This window comes from Apteryx rowi, unplaced genomic scaffold, assembly GCF_003343035.1.
Source record: "Apteryx rowi isolate R43461 unplaced genomic scaffold, aptRow1 scaffold_24, whole genome shotgun sequence".
Classification (NCBI taxonomy): domain Eukaryota; kingdom Metazoa; phylum Chordata; class Aves; order Apterygiformes; family Apterygidae; genus Apteryx; species Apteryx rowi.
The window spans coordinates 5,128,830-5,145,046 of record NW_020448752.1 but is presented as its reverse complement, the minus strand read 5'-3'; the positions used below and the strand labels follow the sequence as shown (position 1 = coordinate 5,145,046).

The window sequence follows — 16,217 nt, the reverse complement described above, 5'->3', positions numbered from 1 at the left end:
TGGGGTGCCGCAGCGCTCTGTGGGGTTTGTGGCGATTGCGTTGCGTTCCGTCCCGCCCTTCTTCCCGCCGCCCGCCCGCCCTCGGGACCCGGATACCGCCGCAGAGCCCGGAGCGCGGCCCCGCGATCCCCGACACCGGCCCGGGACTCCCCCGACAGTGTCCACGGAGGGACTGATTTTTTTTGGAACGCGACGGCGGCTGCGAGCACAGCGGGAAGCAGTGCGCGTGTTGCGGGTGCCATTCTGCTTTTTCGACACGCGAGGGCAGCAGGGAGCACGACGGATCGCAGTGCGCATGCGCSCCCCCCCCACCGCTCGGAGTGCCGTTGTCCGTTTTCGACACCCGAGGGCCGCGGTGAGCGACGTTAAGCCAGTGCGCATGCGCGAGCCGCTCAGCGCAGTACTTGCCTGTCATCACCTGGTGAGCGCGGCTGTGAACTAGTGCGCATGCGCGCGGCCCCTCTCCACAGCGCCGGCTGGTCGTCATCCCTGGGCAGCAGTGAGCGGGGCGGGGCGGGCACCGCGCATGCGCTGTTCGCTCGGCTGCAGTGCTTGTTTGTAGCCAGACGAGGGCAGCACCGAGCCGCGTTACAGCCGTGCTGGGCTCGCACGGAAGAGCAATACTTCAATAGCAGCCGTGATCATGACTTCGCATCCTGTAACAACGTGCCAACACGCAACTTCGGCACTGGCCTTTGGAGATATTTCACTGCCATCGCCTCATCTGATCTACCGTTACTTACGGTGCCTGCTGCGAGGCACAGATTGTCTGTATTTCGTACTCAAGCCGCTTCTACTAGAGGCTTTAGTAACAAAGCTTTCATTTGAACGTTGCAAAATACTCTACAGACAAAAAACACTCAGAGGCTGCATTAAAAAAAAAAAAACCCTACTTAATGGGACAATTTGCAACCATTAAACAAGCAGCGGTCTTCTTTAGGACTTTCAACCTCTTGCCTGTATTGAGTGTTAAACAAAATAAACAGCCCAAAGCAAGCTGCACTATTTTCTTGACAGACTGCTCATTTTTTATTATTAAACAGTAAGAGATGTTTGCACAGAGTAYGTCTACCAYRTTAAAGCATGAAAAYATTAGTATGCTRATCACCTTTTGYGGCACTACAGGAAACAAGCTAAAAAGGCTTGTTCTGTTTCTAAAATAGYTGGACTTTTCTAACAGYRATCACAGCCTAAAGGCTATTWCTATGTGAAAAAGACTAATGGTCCGATCACCTGTGTACCACTTACCTGGCTTGATTACTACAGGTATTAGTAATGAAAGTGCATAGCCTTCTATAAAAGGTAAATACACTCTTTTAAACACTTCCAGCGACTCCACAGCATTGTCATTACTTTGCATTGCTAGCCAGCTTCTTCTAACCCAGCTGCAAGAAACAGTTTGCCTCCAAGTCACAACTTTCTGCTCCCCAGGGGTTAAAAGGCAACCTGTCATTCACTACTACCTGTCAAAGTGTACAGTAAGCCCTAAAGTACAGGACAAGACACCTTCTCTAAGGAAACTGGCTGCTACGTCTCCTTCACTGCAGGTCTCTCTTAGTATCATGGTCCATTCAACAAACAAAAGAGTACGATAAATGTTTTAATCTGCTCTAAGTGCTTTCATATAAGAGAACACCATCAAAATGAGTTATTATGGGATTTAGTCTTCACTGCACATGCTACCCCAGTGCCATGGACTCGGTTTAAAGGATCGGTAACGTACACGTTTTTGCGCTAACATTCACGGAATGAATAGGCACCTGATCAAGTAGGATTGTTCATAAAAAAAAAAACCTCTGACAACGTGTTGCTGGGTAACAAGCCTAGACAAGCAGTTCTTTACTCTGATCCTTCGGCTTACATTTCTTCAGCTGGATGTAGTCAAAGGTGTCTTTTTCACGTCCCACTGTCAGGGCCTCCCCAGCAGTTCCTGCAGCAACTCCCCCCTCAGAAGAAACAACTGAAGGACAGAGATAATCTTGTGAAAAGAATGGGGAAACCAATGCATGCTGTGCATGGCACTCAATCTTTAGGTCAAAAATAAAACTCTCTAAAATAGGTCAGGTGGGCCAAAGAGGTAACTTCTCTGTGCCACAATGTTCCTCGCACATACGTAGGCTGCCTCTCCCTGCTCTCACGGTATCCCATACCAGCGAGGACACAGTGAAAAATGTCAGGAACTACAGTATTTACCAGAAGCATTTCCAATACCTTGAGAAAACAGCTGAAGCAGAGGCTCACACAGGGTGTGTAACTGGAAAGAAAACTCTGCACCTAAATGACCAGGCCCAAACCGACCAGCCCAGAGCATGGATCCCGCGGTCTCTGGGAGTGCAGGAGTTCTCATGTTCTTCTTGAATATATCGCTGCTGGTGAAACACAATACACCACAGTAATACTGACTGTTGGAGGTAAGCCCGGAATAAGAGTGAAAGAAAAGTACACATTGAAGACAAATATGAAGTTACAAGCCCCTTGCAATTCAGACAYGCTTCTAGATTTACCGCCTATTTTAAAGGCGCACCTTCTGGAATTCTGTACAATTTATTTTCCCAGAAGCCTGAGACAAGGATGAAATGCATATCAAAGACAGGTACAGCATAACTGCTCTGGCCTATAAACTACTGGTTTTGGCCACTGCACAGTTAAAGCACTAGCATTCCTGCCAAGAAATAATGTCAAAGCAGACTGATGAAGTAGGTCATAATTCTGAAAGTGGGCATAAAGGAACCTCTTTGGCAGTCACGAGTTGAAATACAGCATTCTCCTTCTCACTAACAACCTCCCGTAGAGACTGGCAGCTGTACAGTAGGTCCATGCTCGGTGGAGGACACCGCTGGGCGGCGCTATTCTCCCTGCGCATGCACGGCATTTTCGGCTGCAGCCCATTTCCTGCTYGGTGGAGGGCACCGCTGTTCTCCCTGCGCACGGGCGGCGTTTTCGGCAGCAGGCCCATTTCATGCTCGGTGGAGGGCACCGCTGGGCGGCGCTGTTCTCCCTGCGCACACGCGGCGTTTTCGGCTACAGCCCATTTCCTGCTCGGTGGAGGGCGCCACTGTTCTCCCTGCGCATGCGCGCGCCTTTCGCCTGCAGTAGCGCCCTGCGAGCGGAGGCGGGCGGGTGGTGCGCAGGGCTGGTCTCGGCGCGCATGCGCATGCACTTGCTGCCGCTCACAGTACCGTTGTGCGGTGACCAGCGGGCGGGAGCGGCCACTCCAGTTCTTTATTGCAAGTGAGGTGAGGAAGGATTTGTGGTGTTTGCTTGTTTCTGCAGATTTGTCGGGGTGATATTAGTGTATCAGCCAAGGTCCTGACGTGAGTTACTGGCGTTGGGTAAAATCTTTGTTATCCTGCTCTGTTTATTTGGTGAAGTTATGAGCAGAAACCAGGAGACTAGTGATTGTGAGAAGAGTGAGTTTGGGCTGATGCCGTAGTGCCCAAACGGAGACACCAAAGATGTGAATTGTCTGAGAGGAAAGGGTAGAGAGTTGCCCATTATGGGCTTTGTGGTAGGGAAATGGAAGTGGCAAGCTTGTGCGTGCAAGCTGAGAGGGGAAGGAGAGAGGAGCTGATCAAAAACAGCCATGAAGCACTGAGAAGAGTAACGGGGAAGATGGAGTGGGAGCCTTTGGACATATGGTGGGCAATTAGCCCAGGGATTATGTTATTCCATGGAGTGTTTGTAAGTAGAGCAGGAGGTCCCTGAAGTAGGAGGGGGAAAGGAAAAAAAAACCCAAACCACCAAAGCTCTTCAGGAAGGGGCTTTAGAAGGTCCCAGGCTTGTTCCATTTTCTGTCCCGTTCCTAGTGAATCCCCAACAGAGAAGAGTTGAGCCTGCAGATGGGGACGTAGCAGGCTCATCACAGGCAGCAGAGGTTGAAATGGATCCCTTGGGAGTGAGGAGGGCAGTGATACTGGTTGCTAAGAAGGTTTGGCTGAATAAAGAGACTGTGGGATTAATTTGTGCTTAGAAACAAAGCTGGTAAATGTTGGGTAAAATGTTGCTACAGAGAACAAAATGTTTATGAGGATCTTGAGGATGAGAGAAGGGACCATGATGGTTCGTAAGTGATTTGAAGATTTGTTTAAAGTTGTACTGTGGTTTGAGATTACCTGTGAGAAATCAGGATCAGATGCAGTGGGAGAAGTTTAGGTGTCTGTCTCAGGAAAGTGAAAGATGCCTCTCCTGGTCCAGAATTTGCCTGGAGGTTGCTTTTTAGTGTCATGAGATTTTTTTTGCTGTTTCTGCTTGCAGATTGCCTTGTCCCTTTGCAGTCCTGCTGCTGCTGGGAAGTTTTTGGAGAAAAGAATTAAGATGTTAGAAGGTGAGCGTGTCATATGCTGCACAGACTTTGGGTCCTCAATTCACACTTCAAATAATTCTTCTTCTGTGAAGCTACCTATTTCTCAGTGATACCGTGATAGCAGTTGTGCCTAGGTTTTTGAGGAAACTTTTCAAATTAAAAAGATGAAGTAAATGCATTGTATACATTTCTAGAGTAAGATGCTTGCAGAGTACTTGGGAAATAACATGGATTTTGTTGTAGAGGTGGAAGGTCTGTTGAAGTCTTAGGGTTTTGTCAGACATTGCTGTATGTGTTTTGACTTTTACAGCCAGATATTGACCAGGCTCTGCTTAAAATGCCTTCCTTAGCCTTTGACTTTGAGGTTGCTGTTTTGTTGCATGTTCTTCAGTTGCATCATTTTTTAGTATAAGAAATTTACTGTATGAATTTTAGTTTTCGAGTAACTTTTTTTTTTTTCTTATTCYGGCTCTAAGAAATAATGAATGTAAGCTTGACCCATTGACAGCAAATTGGGCTGAAGTAAGTTTTCCTGGGTGCAAATGTTTGGCTTTTCTAATGATTCCTTTTGACACCAGGATGCAATGTGAGGTTAAAGAGGCCAAATAAGTTCCAATTCTATATGCTTTGTGCTTTCTTCAGCAGTTCAGAACTTGTGTGTCCTTGGGTTTGAAATTCAGTAGGCTTAGTCTCCATCCAGAAATGAATTATTTCCAACTGACTTTTCAGTTCGCTCATGGAGGATTGCTTTAGCAAGGTTGCATTGTGTTCCTTGGCAATCTGTTTCTGAAAGGGCCTGCCCTCTCAGCATGCGCTACAGAATTGCCCCAACCCATTTTTGTCATGTGCTGCATGCAAGATAAGGCCTTTGTGACAGCTAAGCTTGAGAATGCCATGCAGAGTGCACACCTTTCCCTTGGTACTTGCTAGTTTGAATGCTGCTTGCCAAGTGGCTGTTGCACTGTGCTGGTGGTGTCCTGGAAGAACTAAAGGTGTCTGCAAGAAGCTGCAAATGAACTGCTCAATCCTGATACATATGAATTGGTTCTGCATGGGGTCAGCTTTAGAGTTTCTGCATCAGTAGTAAAAATGCAGGGTGTGTGACCTGAGCAAACTGGCTGCCAGTGAGTCAGAAAGGGTACACGATGATCGTCGTCTTACCATTGCTCATCTCTGAGCCCCATACCTGGTGTTCATCACTGCCTTTATGTATGTGTGAGCATTTAAGGGAAAACTTTTCATTATAAAGTCAATATGAGATAATCCAGCCTATATATCCAGGTTTCCTGCACCTTGTTAGTGCATGCCTGGCCCTTGGGTCTGCTCCTGGCATTGTGTTCAGATCTTGTTTCGGAGCCATCAGGAAGTGCTGAACTGTAAGAATGGTTTCAGTGCAATGTGCTTTTCTTGTTCTCAGTTCCATTACAGCTCACCTGAAAAAAGTAGTTTCGTGTCTTGTATCCAGCACCCCTGTCTACAGGGCTTGGGCTGGCTGGGTCAGAGTGTCACCGTATACGTGGCGTTCCCAGGCCATTGTACTGCTGCCAATGCTTCCTATCAATGGTTCTGGGGCAGGAGGTGTGATGAATGTGCCAGCTGCTCAGGCAGGCGGTGCATCACCATTTCACGTGGCCTTTTACCCTCTGTAGTCAAGCAGCGTGCTGGCAGCCTGTCTTTTCTACAGCTCTCTGCATAGACACTTCAGGAGCTGTATTTGACAGGCTTGTGAGCCTCTGTTTGGTTTTTGGCAATGCAGCCTCTGTTTGGTTTTTGGCACCTCTGACCATGGGTCAGGGACCTTTTCCTCCTGATTGCTGATGGACTGAGTTCTGTCGAGTACCTTTTGTATTTTTGGAGGGCTCTGTAAATATAAATCAGTTGGTCAAATGATAATATTACTCCCACCTCATAGCAGCTCTTCAGAATATGCAATGAAGCCATCTTCTAAGATCTGCCAAAATTGCAACTGTGAGGTTTGCCATTACTCTGCGAGATGCTGTTTTCTAAGGTGTTGGTGGTGAGAAAGGGGAGCTTTATTTGCAACATGACAGTAATATAAATTGTATTGTTATTTCTGATATACATTTAGTTGACTACAGTTTTAAGATGCTGCCCTTACCACTGTTTCAGATGATTTTATTTTTATATATGCTGATATTTTAAAGATTTTGAGAAAAGAATCCCAGGGGAAGAAATGCTGAAAATGCACACAAGAAAATCTTTATCAAGGACATAAGGCAGTGAAGGCAAATGAGCAGCTGACATCTCAAATGACTAATCTTCCCTCTTTCTTCAGGAAATTGTGCTAAAGGAGGTAAAGAAACTGGATCCAAACTATTATTGGTGCAGTCTGTAGTAGTTTTAGACAAGACTGGTGCTCTGTGATCTTGTTGTGTTTATTTTGGGCTAATAAGATGTAGAATTTACTGATGTTTATGAGACATGGTAGTTGGTATTTGATAGTTTGACTCTYTGTTTTAATACATGCCGTTCTTCTAGAGAGTCAGTTTATATTAGAACCCTGCTCTGTTTAGTATTAACTGAACTGGTGGGTTCAGTGATGAAGCACCCACAAACATCATTGCTCTCCCTTTCCTGCCCCCCCTTCCCCTGAGATTAGTGTATTACAAAATATGAATTGTTCACTTTGTTTTACCTTAGTAGCATTCATTACTATAGAGTATTGCAGGAAGTTCTTTGGTATTTCTGAGATGCAGGGTGATGCCAAGTCTTTTTGTTTTAGCAGTGTTCTCTTACTTAAAGATTAATTTTTCACTAGTTTCTTGGATAGTCACTGAGTGTTTTCTGCTGGGAGAACAGTTTGATGAATGTTTGTCAGTGTTAGTGTAGTTTCTGTCAGTGATGAGAACCAAATTTCAGACACAAAGCCTTACTTTAGCTGGTCTTGTTAAAACAAATAGCAAGGTTCGCACAGAAGGATTTTCTTTGCTTCTTACTTTCCCAGGTGCAGAGTGAAGCCAGGGGATATGGATGTTCTCCTAACCCATCCAAGTTTCATGTCAGAATCATCTAAACAGGTACACATCTTTGCGTTACTATGGATTACTACTATGTCTTACTGTCAGAACAGTGTGTGCTTTTTAAATTCAGCAGAAGATAAGTCTCAGAATTGTGTTGTACTTTCTTGCATCTCTTTTTGTTACTGTAATAGTAAGCTATTCTCTTTGATCAACGTGTTTAGTTTGAGGACATACTCACTTGTCATGTCTGTGTATTTTATGTTATGTTCTTCTTGCAGAAATATATAGTATGTTTAGTCTTATCCTTCCCTTCCTTTAACCTCCTCCCCACCTCCATTAATTTGTATTGTTTTTACAACCTCTAATTGTAACAACTAGCCAAATAAAACAGTGATTAAAGGCAAACTCAGTATCTCTTTATGTAGTTGAAATCCTTTGAAGGCAAAGCAAATATCCTACTATGGTTTGTAATATTTCTGGGCTAACTGGGAAAGTTCCTCATGACATTTTGCATTTGTGTTATTTCTGCAGATTCATGACTTTGAAAGTTCAAAACTCAAACTAGGAAACAAGTTTTGTCATTTCTAATGAAAGTAATCTGATGATACAGATTGCAGTGAAAAATTTTCTTACATCTTCACAGTTGTAATTTTGTTAGCTTTTCTCAGTAGTGTTGTAATATTTTCCCCCAGTTAGATGTCATGTAGCAATAACAGTGATGTACAGTACTTACACGAGTCACTGGTTAACAAGTAAGATATTCCTGTTATTTGTAATTTCTTCTTTTTTGTGTTGTCACTGTGCATAGCCAAAACTTTTGCATCAAGTTGTAGAACAACTGGAAAATTCCACTTTGTCACAGATATGCTGTCTAAAGATGAAACCAAATTCATGGTAAGGTTTTGTTTGTTTGTTTGTTTTTGGAGGTGAGGGATGCAGGGGGGGATTACATCTGGCAGGAGCTTGGATATATACAAAATGTGTTGTTTAGATTTTGGCAGTTGCTGCCTCTCTTGTAAAGATTAGAAAATCTACAGGTATTTTTATAGTTGTTCCTGTATTTTTTTGTAATTGAATCCCTCTGAAATCACCTTCATGACAGTGTTGACCATGTAACTATTTTGTCTAGTGTTTCCCCACGAGCTTGGCACTACCTCATCATTTCTTAAGCCACACCGTTGCTCCCTCATTACTGTGCCCTAAACATCTTAAAACACAATCTCTGATTTCAGGTGCGTCTTTATCTTGTTTTTGGCTAATACATAATGTGCTTTTGTGTCCTTTCCCATAGATCTTGTTGCAGAGCGGAGTTAGAGGATATGCTGGTAGCCTTGGTTTATAACTTGGAATGTGGGAGATGCCTAGTGAGAGCAGTGGATTACAGGAGGCATAGGCATTGCATTTTGTTAGGTTTCTTGCTCACAGCACAACTTCTTTTTGTATTTTTAAACATGTGGTCTGTGTGTTGTCTTGGGTTGGCTCTGGTTGTAACTTTAATAGATCTGGACAAGGGATGTGCGCAAGGTGGCTTCTTAGGTGTTTCAGAGTGCAATTTCATTTCTATTACAGAGCTCAAAGGTAGCAGCTGGAGAAGGGGAAGAGCTGAAGTGGCCATGGTGAAATGACAAGCACCATGTTCAAAATAGTCTTTAATGTGTAGAAGATGGAGAGGGTCTAATCTAAAGGACTGTGACAATCCTGGTAAAAAATCATTCACTATAAAAGCCTCAATGTAATGCAGCCAGTTCTAAAATCTTGGCTTACTGGCCCAACTGAAAAGAACTSCCTCAAGTTGTGATTTATTTGTATGGTGTGTGTGGATCTTAGTGCTATTGAGCAAAGACATTTCTGTTCCTAGACTACTGTCAGCACACTTTTTTTTTTTCTGTTAMGATATTGCTAGAGACAGCAGTGACATTAGATTAGGTTCCCCAAAATCTTTGCTAGTTTCATCTTTAAAGAGATAAAAACACCGACAGTTCAGCACTCACTTTTACAGACCCACCAGATTTCCCAGGACAGTTGCATCAATAGAGTAGGAATGACTCCTGTAGGAATAGTTCATCTCATTTTTGCCCATCCGTTTGAATGTGAATATTGTATTGATTTAAAGCTAAATACACATCTGTGAGCTAAAGCAGAGACACTCGGCATCCCAGTTTGTGTTCACAGTTCTGCAAGCTCTTTATAGTTTGACCATTTCCTCTGTGTGACTGTGTCCGCTTTAAGAAATGGTTCTGGGGTAGTTCTTGTCTTCAAAGTGGAAGGTAGGAAAGGAATATTGCAGAAAAGGGAAATGTGATTGCAGCCAAGAATCTAAGAGCAAGTCTCAGTATGGAGACAGAGTGCATAACTTTCAAAGCACAGGCAATGTTGAGACTTCAAAAAAAAGCTAATAGAAGGGGAGATCTCAGCATGAAGCCAGAGGATACATCTGGAAGACTGTCTACAATATAATTTATACCTCTATGCAATCCACCATTACACATGTCTAATCATTCATTATGGTTTGCTTCACCCCCCACTTACCACTTTATCATTTTAGGTGATGACAGACTAGACATGAAACAACAAAGCTGAAAAGTGGATTGCATAGAGGTTACAAATCAGTTTGATGTGAAAAGTGGCAGAAGAGTTCTCAAGAAAGAGCTTTCCTTCCTTTCTTTTGTCAGTTCAAGCCTTACCTGCACTTTCCTTACGCTGCAGTAGTCTGCTTATGTTTGTGCGTAGTGAGCAGCCTGATAATAATTAGGGCAGAGGAACAGAAAGTTAGAAGTCCTGTGGTCCTTCCTGCTCTAGTATCAGTTTAAAAGTATACACTAAGTTGAACTTTACTCCTCACAATAGTATAAAACAGTGTTTCACAGTACTATATGACATCCAGATGTTCTAATAAACTATTTAACCAATCAGTTCAGCCGGAATTTCACTTTGATCTCCAGGATCACTGATCAACTCTGCATCCAGATGTATTTTATTCTGAATGTCATGTCACACAGATTTTAGATATGTTTTCCTTTATATTCTCCACTTTGTCAATCAAAAGTCTCTGGAATATACATGAGCAGGAAAGGATAAGTTATTTTCCACTGGGAGGAAGTGTATTTATGAAGGAGAATGAAAGAAGAAGCAAAATATCTTATCAAAGTAATTTGATTTGCCAATTTCCTACATTATTTTACATTAAAAAAAAAATCAACATCAGAGCAAGCAGTTATGAGTATCCTATGTGTACTACTGAGGAATTATTAAAGGTGACCTGAAACTAGTGCAAGACAAAGAACAAGTAAACTGAGAGAGAGCTTGTTTAAAAGAAGTCTGCTGTTAGAATAGGGCTTTTTCTTACTGGAGTATAATATAATCAAATAATGTTTGATCACCACCTTCCTTGAGCTTAAACAAGTGATTTACAGTTCATTGAATTTCAGTATTATTTATATTTTCCTGAATGTTGTCAAATATCATTTTGCTTCCATGTCAGTCTGGATTTGTATAGCAATTCCACACAAAATTTACAAGAGTATTATTAATTATTAATTTCCAGAAAGAACTTGAGATGAAGTCAAAAGAATTGTGGCTAAGTCTGTGCACTGACATCGCCTTGCTGTGTGATCTTGTTCATATCACTCCTCCTGAGTTTCCATTTTTTCATCTGCAAAATGTGGTTTATATTATTTGCCTGTATCATAGGGTAGCAACATAATCAAGTACAACCCATCACACTACTAATCCCTGGAGCCTTCAGAACCTCAGACTCCATCTCCTCTAGTGTCAGTGCCACACTGATATGTGTTGAACTTCTGTGCTTCTGTTGCCACTGTAAACATTTCCCCTGTATGGGCTGCTCATTTGTTTCTTCAGCTCTGATTCTTCTTTATTTATCTGTCTCCTTTCTTGTCACCTTTTCTCCCCCATACGTGTGATACTTTGATGCTAACAATTTCCTTCACTTTTCAAGTTCTCTCCCCTTCTTTTTCTCCTGAAATGTTTGGTCTCTCTCTAAGAAGACAAAAACGTGACTGTTTGCAGTCCTTTCATCCCATTTCACTGAAACTTATTGCAGTTCTTGCAGTCACTTTTAGAATTGTGTCTATGGTGAGGAAATTATCTGTAAATGCCTACAAACAAGCATGGTGCAAATGTTGTGCTCTCTGTTCCTTATGCTAGTACCAGCTCTACGCATTCCTGTAAACTGTCCTCTGACGTCCTTCTGCTCTCTCTCTCTCTTCAGGTTGCTTTTTTTCTCCATCTGATTTAATTTCTGCAACTGTTGCTTGTTTTATAGACTTCATTTACTTAGAAGGTAGGATTTTCCTTTCAACAATGGATTCTGTCACCCTTAAGACCTGAGGGGGTTCAGAATCAAGAGGGACAAGGTTCTTCCCTTGCATGCAGTTAAAATGCACACAAACTCCAAGCTTGGAAATAGTTGAATTAATTTTACTGGGCTGACAATAAATGTTGAAAATTTTAGATCAAGACATTAAAAATCCTCATGTTTCAGTTGCTAACCAAAATTTCATTAACTGCTTTGCTACCTTAACTACAGTAGTTTCCATTAATTCTTCTACAATATAATGAAACCTGTCCTAAGGGAAAACCTGCAAGATCAACAAAATTCAGATTAATGTCAGAAAGGGTTGCTAACAAAATCTAGCTAAATTGGTTTGGAAACCTTTGGGATATTTTAAAGTGGCTGCTTAAGAAATGAATCTACATTGTAAGAGGAAAGCTGTGCTAATATCTTACAGCTGTGGCAAAGAACTGTATTAGCTGCACAAGAGCACAAGGCTAGAAGAAACTTCTGTGGTCATCGTGTCCAAAACATTGTATTTCAGTTAAAGCATGCTATACTGTAATCTTTCATAAATTTATCAAGCACCATTTCTAAGGCGTTACATGTTGTATCCCTTGTGCTATTAGAAGGCCTCTCACTAGTACAAATATTCTTCCAATTTTCAGTGAAAATTTATATTTGTGCTTGTGCTGACATTCCTTTAGATAAAATTGATCTTTTCTCTCGCTGATACATATTCCGCTAGTGTGTTTGGAAGAGCAGTCATGTCCTAACTTCCAGTTTTCTTGTCAAAGCAATCCAGACTTTTAGTCTCCTTTTGTACACAAGATCTCCGGTCCCATGGTCGTAGTAGCCCTTCCGTTCATCTGTTCCAGTTAGAAATCATCTGTCTTGAACCTGGATGACTGGAGTTGTGCACTATTACGCAAATGATATCTTACAGAGCCTTGAACAATGGTATTAATGCTTCATTATTTCTCTTGAAAATACCTTACCAGATATGCTCTAGGATCACATTTCTTTTTCACAGTTGCACTATATAACTATCTCAAGGTCCTCTGAGATTAAGTAGCTTGTTCAGGTCTTTCTCCTGCTCGGTAATTTCAACTAATAGATCCCAGCATTTAGCAGAAACTCTTGTCCTATCTGCCCAATTTACCTAATAATTCCCCGTACGATACGGTTTCAAGTGTTTTATTGAAATGTAGATAGATGGAATTCACTGCGTTTTCCTTGTCTGGACAATCAGGTCTCTTATCAAAGAATGTATTGGGTTAGTCTGGGATAATTTATTTTTGTTAAACTTGTCTTTCATTTTATCCCATTTTCCATTTACCTCCTTGTCTTTAACTATTCTTTCCTTAAGAATTTGTCCTAACACCTTGCATAGTATGAAAGTCCCAGTAAGATCAGGGATTTTTTGTTTTTCCTTTTCTTTTACATAGGTAATACCAGGCATGGATTTCTCAGAAAAGCTGATAAACCTTTATCTTTTAACACTAGCTAAGATGTAACAGACTTCCATGTCATTTAGTGTTGTTCTGGCTACAAGGCTAGAGATCCTTCTTCATCAGAATAGGGCTGTTTCAGCTCTTAGGTACTATATTGCTGTTCTTCTGCACTATAGTCCCCCTATAATTTGGTATGTGATAAATATATGATCAGTAAGGTTTATTTATAGTCACTTTTAGAAGATTTGCTGTTGTGTGTACTGTGTTCTGTAATGGATAGTACACAATCTGCCTAATTTGCATGAATTTTGAATTTATCTTTCATCTCAGGTACAATCACTTCCGTGCTTTGTTTTGTAAAGCTGCCTTAGCATTACCTTCATGTTCTACATCTTCCTACTGATGTCCCAGTACTTTTCTGCTTGTACAGTGAAGAGTTTTTCTGCACAAGCTTTCTTCCTATATAATCCAAATTCCAAATAGTGTTTACCTCTTCCATCTTCAGGATTCTGAGCTCTTTATTTGCTCTAGTAGATAAAATTAAGGGCCTTTGAATCATGGACCCTGAGCATGTGAATCTGGGATGTGACTTGATCTTTATTTACCTTTGTTTCCGCCTCATCTGTGCAATAAAAATCATAACCCCTAGCTACTTTTAAAGCAGCGCTGTGAGATGCAGTTAACTGTTAGCAAAATATTTCAGAACCTCAAACTAAAAAATGCCTCCACGGCAACTAAATGCTTTTTTGTTTCTCATTGGTTTCATGGGCTGACAATATTTAGGATCAATTTTCATTGAAGGGGCTGGAAAAAGATAGAAAAGTGGGCACAGTTGCGAGCAAGAAAAATAACTATGGTAGCAGAGTTTTCTACAAAACTTAGAGGGAGCAAAGCTCATTTAGAAAGGCCAGAGATTGCACTTACCAAGGCAAGACTGATACAGGACGTCATGCGCCTTTGTAGGGAAAGGGGAAGAGCAAAGAAGACCTGAAACTGCTAGTTAAGAAAAATAGCAGGATTTAGCCTTAGTTTGTTGACAGCAGAAAGGGCGCTGAAGCCAAGAGCTGGAAAAAGAGTGAAGTTAACAAGAACAAGAGACTTTCTTCATATTGAGTAGTGCTTCTGCTATGGTTCTCTTATCAGCTTTGGAAAGTACAGCACTGCTCCCTTGTTCTCCCTTCCTTTTTTCCATCATGCCTGCACCAAGAACAAACTGTCTAAGAATGGTTTTCAGTGGGAACTGTTTTATTTCAATGTATGGCAATTCTGTCACTACTTGGTCATGGTAATCGGAGGAGGTTCCTAAGGACTGGAAGAGAGCAAATGTAACTCCTGTCTTCAGGAAGGGCCAAAAGGAGGTTCTGGGAAGCTAGGAGGATCTGGGGAACTACAGGCGAGTCAACCTCGCATCAGTCCCTGGGAAGATGATGGAACAATTAATTCTGGAAACCATTTCCAAACATATGAAGAGTAAGAAAGGTGTTTGGGAGTAGTGAGCATAGATTTATGGAGTGAAAATCATGCCTGACCAACCTTGTAACCTTCTATGATGAGGTGACTGGCTTGGTGGATGAGGGGAGAGCAGTRGATGTAGTTTATCTCAACTTTAATAAGGCTTTCAGCACTGTCTCACATAGCATGCTAATAGACAAGAGGTTGAAGTATGGGCTAGATAAGTGGATCATGAGGTGGATTGAAACTGGCAGAACTGCAAGGCTCAAAGGGTTGTGATTGGTGATGCAAAGTCCAGCTGGAAGCCAGTCACCAGCCATGTCCCTCCGGGTTTGGTACTGGGTCCAGTACTGTTTAACATCTTAATTAATGACCTAGACAATAGAACAGAGTGTGCCTTCAGCAAGTTTGCAGATGATACAAAACTGGGAGGAGTGGTTGATAGATCAGATAGGTGTATTGCCATCCAGTAAGACCTCAACAGACTGGAGAAATGGGTAGACAGGAATCTGATGAAGTAAGACAAAGGGAAGTGCGGAGTCTTGCATCTGGGAAGGAATAACCCTGTACACCAGTACAGGCTGGGGAGTGACAGGCTGGAAAGCAGTTTGGCAGAAAAGGACCTGAGGGTTCTGATGTAAGCAAGTTGAGCAGGAGCCAGCAATGTGTCCTGTGGCAAAGGAGGCCAACAGCATCCTGGGCTGCATTAGGAGGAACATCTTCAGCAGGTCAGGGAGGTAATCCTTCCCCTATGCTCAGTACTGGTGAGACCACATATGGACTACTGTGTCCAGTTCTTGACTCCCTAGTAAAAGAGAGACGTGGATGTACTGGAGCAAGTCCAGCGAAGGGCTACAAAGATGACTAAAGAACTGGAGCATCTCATACGAGGAGAGGCTGAGAGAGCTGGGACTGGTTAGCTTGGAGAAGAGAAGGCTCAGGAGGGATCTTATCAATGTGTATAAATGCCTGGTGGTGGGGAGTAAAGAAGACGGAGCCAGACTCCAGAGGTCACAAATTGAAATACAAGAAATTCCATTTAAACATAAGAAAAAACTTTTTTACTGTAAGGGTAACTGGAACTGGAACAGGTTTCCCAGAGACTGAACAAGGTCCTGAGCAACCTGCTCCAGTTGATCCTGCTTTGAGCAGGGGGGTTGGACTAGACAGTCTGCAGAGGTCCCTTCTAACATCAACTGTTCTATGATTCTATGAAATAAAATTAAAATACTGTTAGAATCTGTAGCCATGACAATTGGGGGTTATTTTGACCTTTTAATATACCTCTTTGCTTCAGTGCTTCACTAAACTTCCTCTCAATTCCCTAGCTCAGATATGAGGTATTGTTATAGTTTAACAGAGCTAAATAAAATAAAGTTAGTAATATAATATTTGTAAGCTGAACTCTGCAATATGTTGAAGATAATGTGCAAGACAGGATAAGACAGTGCTGTTTCAACAGTGAGTTTTTGGGTGCTGCTATATGGAATTTGTTTGTCCAAGAGCCCAGTTGCTTCATTTTAAACAGCTGAAATCTTTAACACTCCACAAACAAGCTTTTAGGATTATTTACCATCTTTGCCAGTGGCTGAGCTAGGAAATTCTTCATTTTGTTTCAACAGACATTGCATCCTAAAATTCTTTCTTTTGCCATGACTTTTGTGTTCTGATCTCCAAATCTACTCAGTTAATGAATGGCCGCTTCTCCTGGATCAGGCTGTAATTTTTGTGCA

At 42.1% G+C, this 16,217-nt stretch overlaps 1 long non-coding RNA gene across 1 annotated transcript; it reads left to right on the top strand.

Annotated features, from left to right (window-relative positions):
* The first annotated feature begins 6 nt into the window (after positions 1–6).
* On the top strand, positions 7–9,058 carry LOC112966354. The gene is made up of 5 exons (XR_003253581.1): positions 7–2,411; positions 6,469–6,617; positions 7,269–7,341; positions 8,093–8,178; positions 8,854–9,058. It is a non-coding gene; the product is annotated as an uncharacterized LOC112966354 (long non-coding RNA).
* The last annotated feature ends 7,159 nt before the right edge of the window (positions 9,059–16,217 follow it).